An 8986-nucleotide genomic window follows, 5' to 3' on the forward strand; every position below is an offset into this window, starting at 1 on the left:
AAAATTTATCAAGGCCAAATTTTAGTTTTAGATCACAATTCTTTTTTTATTTTTATTATTATTTTTTATTATTATTATTTTTTTAATTTTTTTTTAAGATTTTATTTATTTATTTGACAGAGAGAGATCACAGTAGGCAGAGAGGCAGGCAGAGAGAGAGAGGAGGAAGCAGGCTCCCTGCCAAGCAGAGAGCCCGATGCGGGGCTCGATCCCAGGACCCCGAGATCATGACCCGAGCCGAAGGCAGAGGCTTAACCCACTGAGCCACCCAGGCGCCCCTTAGATCACAATTCTGAAGGACAAAAAAAAAAAAAAACCTCTTGGACTTCACTGTGTATACACTACTGGTTTTCCTCATGATTAACTAATTATCTCTCATGAAGAAAAACAATTTTACTGCTTCAAAGTAAGGAAAACTAAAAGCACACTTCTTCCTTTTTCAATTAAAAATTACCAACAAGGTCCAGACCTAGTAATCAAAAATTAAATAAACGCTTAAAATCTAAAAATAAGAAAGAGGCTAAATTACACACATATTTTGACCAAACAAACTAGTCCTGGACTATTTCTCAAATAAAAAAGTAAGCATAAGTATTACATTCCATGTTTCAGAGATGAGGCATTAAGGATTCATGCCATAAGTTTATTTACAAACATACTGAGTATGTTGAATTCAAGAGTTTGGTCCGTTTTTCAAAGAGACTGCACCTCTCAAAATGTTCTTTTCCACATCTGTGCGATAGATCAATTAAAACATCCTTATTTCTTAAGCAGTTTATGTCTTAGTATTAAAAAAAGGTGCAGCAAATCCAGATCCAAAGTACAAAGTCATCATAAGTAATAATCGCTACTTGTTTTCCACTGAAAATGGCAAATTCTTCCCTGGGACCTCCTCACAGTGGCTCCTATGGACCACAGAGGTTGTGAACCTCCGGATGCTGTCCCAACATAGTGCTACTGGAGGTTCTGTGAAAGGTGCAGAGCCCTAAGACGGTACAAATGGCAGCACCACTACGTCCTCCTCTTTACACGACCTCATTGATAATTCTTAAAGCTGAGTGAAAAAGTGCATTGTGGTTGATTAAACTATTCTACTTCTGTATATCCTTGAAAATTTTTCAAAATGGAATTTAGAAGAAGCAAAAAGAGTAAGCTTAAACTTTTGCTAAATTATTAATCAGCATGTAGAGTTACCATACCTTTGATGTAAGAAAGGAGGTAAAGGAATGCCCGGGTGGCTCAGTCATTAGGTGTCTGCCTTCGTCTCAGGTCATGATCCCAATGTTCTGGGATTGAGCCCTGATCAGCAGGAAGCGTGCTTCTCCTTCTCCAACTCCCCTTGCTTGAATTCCTTCTCTCACTGTCTCTCTCTCTGTCAAATAAATAAATAAAATCTTTTTAAAAGAAAAAGGAGGGGAAATAAGAATATATATTATTTGCCTAATTTTAAAGGGAAAGAAAGCAACTACTAGAGGATCAAGCAAAAATAAAAATACTTATTTTCATGTTTTCTCCCCATGAAGACAGAGAGAATGGAAGGTTGGAGATGAGGCTGGAAGCAAGATTTACTGAGGATACCTTTTAATACAGTTCTAACTTTTAAATTATGTAAAGACTTTATATGTTGACAAAATCATTTACAGTTGAAAAGCAAACCCTACACTGAAAACACAGTAATACGAATGAACTATACATTAAGTTGGTCAAATAACCATATGGAAAATAATTATTCCACATCATTTTGAAAAAAAAAGTAATCTGTCATTTCAACCCAAATGGGATATGGCCTAAGGACAAAAAGAACTGTAAGTAAACCTTAAACTTTACTCAGTGGATTTGTTATTAGTAGGAATATTGGTATTACAATTTTTTAAAAGATTTTATTTATTTGAGAGAGAGAGAGAGAGAGACAGAGATACTGAGAGAGAGCACAAGCCTGGGCAAGAGGGAGAAGCAGGCTCCCATTGAGAGGGAACCCAGTGAGGGGCTGGATCCCAGGACCCTGAGATCATGACCTGAGCTGAAGGCAGACACTTAACCTACTGAGCCACACAGGCACCCCTTGGTATTACAATTTTGAAACCATTTTCTATTTAAGATACAGCAAATGATAAACTTTGTTCATATAATTAAAAGATAAGATTTACAATGTAACAGAAAAGAGATACAACTATAAAAATCAAAGAAGTTCAGGAAAAAACTGTATTATTAAATTTGAGTAGCAAATACTGCCAAGAGTTTGGGGGTAGGAAAATTTGGCAGCTCAAGACATAATTCAAGCCTCTTTGGAAAAAAAAAGAAGTGATCATCACACTTGAACAGAAAAAAGAAAACAGGTCCCAGTGGAAGAAGAGGGGTTGGAGGTGGGAGATGAGGAAGAGAAAAGTACAGAAGCATAAAAAGGAGGGAGAACAAGGCAGGACAACAAGGCAGGGAGAGACCCTCCGTGTCACGCTCCAGTGACAACAGATGTTCCTGAGAAGCCTTTAAGAGCACCTCAGCAGAGAAACGAGAACAGAACCCCTTCTAGAAGCTTGGAATCAACTGATGAGTGTACTGCAAAGAAAGGAAACTGCTTTCCGTTCTTTTCCTGTGACTGATTTTATTGCTCCCAATTACTCCATGATCATTAAATACACACTGGATTTTAGTATCAAAAGAAGATCAAAAAAGATGACTCCAAGAACCGGAGGATAACCTCAAGTTAGTGGGTATTAATGCTTACTTGACAACACACCAGATACTATTTGTTATGAAACTGCAAAATGCTATTACAGGCAGAAATAGAAGTTCTTAGTCAAAGAATACGGAGCCCGAAGCAGAGTATGGATGAATGGCAAACGTGCAAAGAATTCAAAAGCAGAAACATAAAGCAATACCCATCAGACTAGGCAAGACAAGAGGTAATGAAGAGACCAATGCCAAAGTTTTCAGAAGTTGCTTATAGTCCAGAAAACAAAGTTAAATGAAATCAAATCAAATTAACTTAACATGAATCAAGATATGCTTCAACATAAATATACAAACAATAACTTAGAAAGACAACAGGAGTAGACTGTGATGCGCTATTAAAGAATCTAGAGGAAAACTGACCAGAAAACTTAACAGTCAAAATTCAAAGAAAAAGAAGCAGATAGGGCAAAGACAATGGGACTTTTCTGTTCTGTGAATCCTGTGGTAGGAGAACCAGGCTACTGCCTTGTAAGACTGGAAGTAATGGGGATGCCTGGCTGGCTCAGTTGGAAGAGCATGAGACTATTGATCTCGGGGTTGTGAGTTTGAACACCACACCGGATATACAGATTACTAAAACAAACAAACAAACAAACTTAAAAAAAAAAAAGACTGGGAATAACAACTGAAAGGTGTCAGCTGAGTGAAGAATATGCAAGAAGTGAAAAAGAATGAAGTGTATACTAGTGTATATTTGGTTTCTTAGAGCACATTATGACACAATATTTGTAAATATGGGCAAGGATCATTTTGTTGTAATCTACTGGATTTATTCAGGAGACTTGTCCTCCTAGGGATCTCAGTTGCTATGAGTTTTGGCCACATGCCAAGATTATCCATGGGCTATACAAATAATTTAGTGCATGTTCTCACAAGAGGCATGTTAGTACTTCCCAGGAGTTGGGGGACACCATCACCTAAAGATGAAGGCCAAAACAGGGCAACTGACATAGTAAAAAATACAGAGGTTACAGAAATGGATCTAGGTTTTTCTGACTCGAATAGTCAGGACAGGCTCATAGCCCTAAGTGCAGTGAGGTACAGTACTCCAGGGGAGAGATCTGACTGAAGATGTTGTGGTGTTCCAAAGGAAACTTGATAAACCACTAAACTGGTCAGAGAGCTCCAGGAGACCCAAAGCCTCTGAGCACCAGGCCCCCTCTGCACACCATCCATTTCCGAGAATGCCATTACAGAGATGCATCTGATTTAACAAGTGAGCAGTAATCTTGAAGAGTTGCAAAGCACTTTAGGGGGTGTTGTTAGCATGTATGGACTTCAAAAAGTAATGGGGATTTCCATTCCTTTCTTCATTAATGACAACAATTTTGACTATTTCACAGAAGATTTTGAAGAAACCAAAAAGACTGATTTTGTTAACTAGAGATGTAATGACATGTAATTGGATTTTACTCCCTAATGTACAATCTTCCATCCTTAAATTAGAAAACACAAGCAAACATTAAATATTTTCAAACTATTTTTAATGAAAGTATGGAATGGTTGATACTAGTGTTCCAAAGATTAGGCATATATTAAGTAACAAGACTGGGGTTACCTGGGTGGCTCAAGTTGGTTAAGCATCTGCCTTCAGCTCAGGTATGATCCTGGGGGCCTGGGATTGAGTCTTGCAGCAGGCGCTCTACTCAGTCTGCTCTCTTTCTCTCTCTCTTTTTCTCTCTCAAGTAAATAAATAAACTCTTTAAAAAAAAAGTTAACAAGACTGAATCTTGGACTGGAAAAAAATTATACAAATAGATACATATGCATATATATATAACATATGGACACACACACACACTTACACACATGAAAAAGCCAAAAAGCAATGACATCCTTGGAACAACTAATGCAACTAGTGCCCAAATATTGGCTTCTACATATTATTCTTCATAAAAGGAACCTGGTCTCCTTGAAGATTTACAGATTTCAGGTTCAGGGCAGGAAGCATATAAAGTCAGCCTGGGATATCTTATCAGAGGTAAAGAATATCAACGGGGTCATGTCAAAAATATATAGCTTGACAAGTGCTTATACATTAATCTCAAAAATTCTGAACTTAAAATTATTATAAATAATAATAGGTGAAACTAACTGTAGAAAGAAAAACGAGAAGGCAGGAAAACCTCATTTACCACCACTGTGGGTGATTATCAAACCAACTCCTTAGTCTGAAAATTGATAAGTAAGGGAAAAAGTTAAATATCTACCCTGACTTTTCAGAAGCAAGAAAAGCTCATAGATGAATACCAAATAATACAGAAAATTGGTAAAAACATAAAATACTCCATCTATAACATACCATAAAATAATTGGTAGAGAAAATGCTCATTAATATGTATTAATAGGTGCTAAAATCTTAAGGTGAAATCATTTTGGATAACAGGATACCCACATTGCACCCTGCAGATTACTTGCTCATTGCCAATGAAAAGAAATTCACCTCTGTAATGGAAAGGGCTTACCATCACCAGCTTAAGTGATAAAACTTAGTATCATCTAGCTTCCTCCCCTCAACCTGAAGAATTGAAATATAAAGTACTCAGCATCACCTATAAACTATTCCTTCCCAGCATGTTTATCCAAAATCAAATGGAACCTTCAAGAAATAAAATGTATATGAAAGAAAAAGAAAAAAGAATATATTTTTAAAGTCAGGAAAAGACAAAAAAAAAAAAAGAAAAACAAAAAACGAAACCCCATAATCTTTAGCAGCCATTCCTTATTTAAACCCTTTCTTTTCCTTTCATATACAAAATGCCCACCATTTTTTCCATCCTTCTTGAAGCAAAATGACAAAATTGTAATATATTTAAAGTGTACCACATGAAAATTTTATATATATTTATGTATATTATTAAGTGATTAGCACAATTAAGCTAACACACCCATCATCTACCATTGTTACTTTTTTTTTTTTTTTGGATGGATACATTTAGGGTATATTCTCTGAGCAAATTTCAAGTATACAATATAGTACTATTACCTATAGTCACCAGGCTGTGCATTAGATCTTCAGAACTTCATTTTATAATTGAAAGTTTGTACCCTTTGACAAATATCTCATCATTTCCCCCACCGTCAGCCCCTAACAACCACTATTCTACTCTGTTTCTATGAGTTCACCTTTTTTTTTTTTTTTTAAGATTCCCACATGTTAAGTGATACCATACTGTATCCGTCTTTGTCTGGCTTATTTCACTTAGCAGAATGCCCTCCAGATTCATACATGTTGTTGCAAATGGCAGAATTCCCTTCCCCTTTTTTGGCTGAATAATATTCCCTTTTATTATATTATATGTATTATTTCTTTATCCACTCATCCATTGATATTTAGGTTGTTCCTATTTCTTGGCTACTGAATAAAGTTGCAATGAATATGGTAGTGCAGCTATCTCTTCGAGATGGTGATGTCATTTCTTTTGAATACATACCCTAAAAAAGGAACTACTGAACAATACAGTAGTTCTATTTTTAATTTTCTGAGAAATCTCCGTATGTTTTCCATAATGTCTGTACCAATTTGCATTCCCTCCAACAGTGCATAAGAGTTCCCTTTTCTCCACATCCTTCCCAACATTTGTTAACTTCTGTCATTTAGATAATAGCTATTCTAACAGGTGTAAGATGGTATCTCATTGTGCTTTGGATTTGCATTTCTCTGATGATTAGTGATGTTGAGCATCTTTTCATATACCTTTTGGACATCTGTATGTCTTCTTTGGAAAATACCTATTCAGGTCCTTTGCCCATTTTTTAATTTCGTGTGTCTATATGTGTGTGTTTGTGGCTACTGAGTTGTAAGATTTGCTTATATATTTTGGATACAGTTACTGGACATATAGTTTCCAAGTATTTTCTCCCATTCCACAAAGTGCCTTTTCTTTTTGCTCATTATTTAATTTCCTGTGCAGAAACATTTTAGTTCAATATAGATCTCACTTGTTTATTTTTGCATTTGTTCCTTGTGTTTTTGGTGTCAGATCCAAAAAAGCATCGCCAAGGGTGCCTGGGTGGCTCAGTGGGTTAAGCCGCTGCTTTTGGCTCAGGTCATGATCCCAGAGTCCTGGGATCGAGTCCCACATCGGGCTCCTTGCTCAGCAGGGAGCCTGCCTCTCTCTCCGCCTCTGCCTGCCTCTCTGCCTGCTTGTGTTGCTTTCTCTCGCTCTCTTTCTGACAAATAAATAAATAAAATCTAAAAAAAAAAAAAAAGTATCGCCAAAACCAGGTCAAGAAGCTTCTTCTCTATGCCTTCTTCTAGGAGTTTTACAGCTTCAGGTCTCATGTTTAAGTCTTTAATCCATTTTGGGTTGCTTTTTCTGTATGGCATAAGATAAGGGTCAGGTTTCATTCTTTTGCATGTGGATATCTAGTTTTCCCAATGCCATTATTGAAGAGACTCTCCTTTCTCCGTTGTATATTTTTGCCACCTTTATAGAAAATTAGCTGACCATATATGTGTGGGTTTGCTTCTGAGTTCTCTGTTCTATCCCACGGGCTTTCTTTTCAGACTGATGCAAATATTCTGGAGCTGTTTAGTCATGATGTCTGCACAACTCTATGATATACTAAAAATCACTCCTAAGGGATGAATTTTAGGTTATATTTTTTCTTAATTAAAAAAAAAGATTTTTACTACAGTATAATTTACATACAATAAAATTCAAACATTTTAGTGTACAATTCTGTGAGTTTTGACACATGTATAGCCATGTAGTTTTAGCCAGACCAAGATACAGAATAGTATTCCATCCCCTCCAAAAAAATCCATGGCCCACTGCACTGCTTCGCAGTCAACCAACCCCCATCTCTGCCCACTGAGATGTGATTTCCATCACTAAAGATTAGTTTTGCCTGTTCTTGGATATCATATAAATTGAGTTACATATATGTGCCCTTTTATATCTGACTTCTTTCATTCAACATAATGTTTTTTTTTCTCATCATAGTATTTTTGAGATCCATCTATGTTGTTTCATATACCAGCAGTTTGTTTCTTTTTGTTAACTAGCTGTTGGCATGTGCATTATGTATATCAACAAAACTATTTTTTTGTAAGATTTTATTTATTTATTTGACAGACAGAGATCACAAGTAGGCAGAGAAGCAGGCAGAGAGAGGAGGAAGCAGGCTCCCTGCTGAGCAGAGAGTCCAATGCGGGACTCGATCCCAGGACCCTGGGATCATGACCTGAGCCGAAGGCAGAGGCTTTAACTCACTGAGCCACCCAGGCGCCCCACAACAAAACTATTTTTTAAAAAAGCTTTGAGGAAGAGAAATAAATGCTGCCCCAAAGACTTAGAAGCCCATCCTTAAGAGTTTTGGTCACATAAATACTTTTCTCCTTTACTTCTCTTCCCTCACCCTGCATCAGTTCCCAGGGGTCTAAAACCCCAGTGAGATAGCTAAGTAGTAGAAAGGTAGAGGCATTATATAAGAAAAGATAAAGTAAGCCAACCCTGTACCTCTTCTTCTTCTTACTTTAAGCTTTCTGCCTGAAACAAACCCTAGCAAGAGAGAAGAGAACCCTCAATTTCTTTTAAAGGTTTTGATTTGTTTTAAGATTTTATTTATTTATTTGACAGAGACAGACAGAGAGAGGGGGGAACACAAGCAGGGGGAGTGGGAGAGGGAGAAGCAGGTTTCCCACTGAGCAGGGAGCCCGATGTGGGCCTTGATCTGAGGACCCCGGGATCATGACCTGAGCAGAAGGCAGACGCTTAACGACTGAGCCACCCAGGCTCCTGAGAACCCTCAATTTTAAGTCAAGTTTGGAATTTACACTATTGAATATAAGTGGACATTTTGATTTCTGGACTATATTACCTATGACTAGCCAGAAATATTTTGGTGCAATCACAATGTCTTTCAGGGAAAAGAAAAGAAGTTGCTCCAAAGAATAAATTTAATGGAGCAATTAAAGATGAATTAATTAATTAATTGAAGATCAATTATGATTACATCCACAGGTTGTGCTGGCTCAATGTACCAGTGCAACTGAAAACTAACTGACAATTCAGCAGTCATGTAGCCCATAATACAACAGTCTTTTCCTGGATTTGTTCAGAAACTCTCTTCTGCTCCACTCAGTCATCTTAGTTACTGGACTAGCTGGAGACAGTCTCTCTAATTCTGCAATAATAAAACACACATACAGTATGATCACAATGTACAGTAATATATATTTTAACAAATAGAGTGGTCAGTGTTTAAAAGTGCACCTTTTGGTTATCATGAAAATGTTGATATTCAA

At 36.9% G+C, this 8986-nt stretch overlaps 1 pseudogene; it reads right to left on the minus strand.

Moving 5' to 3' along the window:
• Positions 1 to 606: 606 nt before the first annotated feature.
• LOC125096670 (cytochrome c oxidase subunit 7C, mitochondrial-like) lies at positions 607 to 8760 on the minus strand (annotated as a pseudogene).
• Between the last annotated feature and the right edge of the window lie 226 nt (positions 8761 to 8986).

The sequence above is a fragment of the Lutra lutra genome, chromosome 1, assembly GCF_902655055.1.
Source record: "Lutra lutra chromosome 1, mLutLut1.2, whole genome shotgun sequence".
In the NCBI taxonomy this organism is placed as follows: domain Eukaryota; kingdom Metazoa; phylum Chordata; class Mammalia; order Carnivora; family Mustelidae; genus Lutra; species Lutra lutra.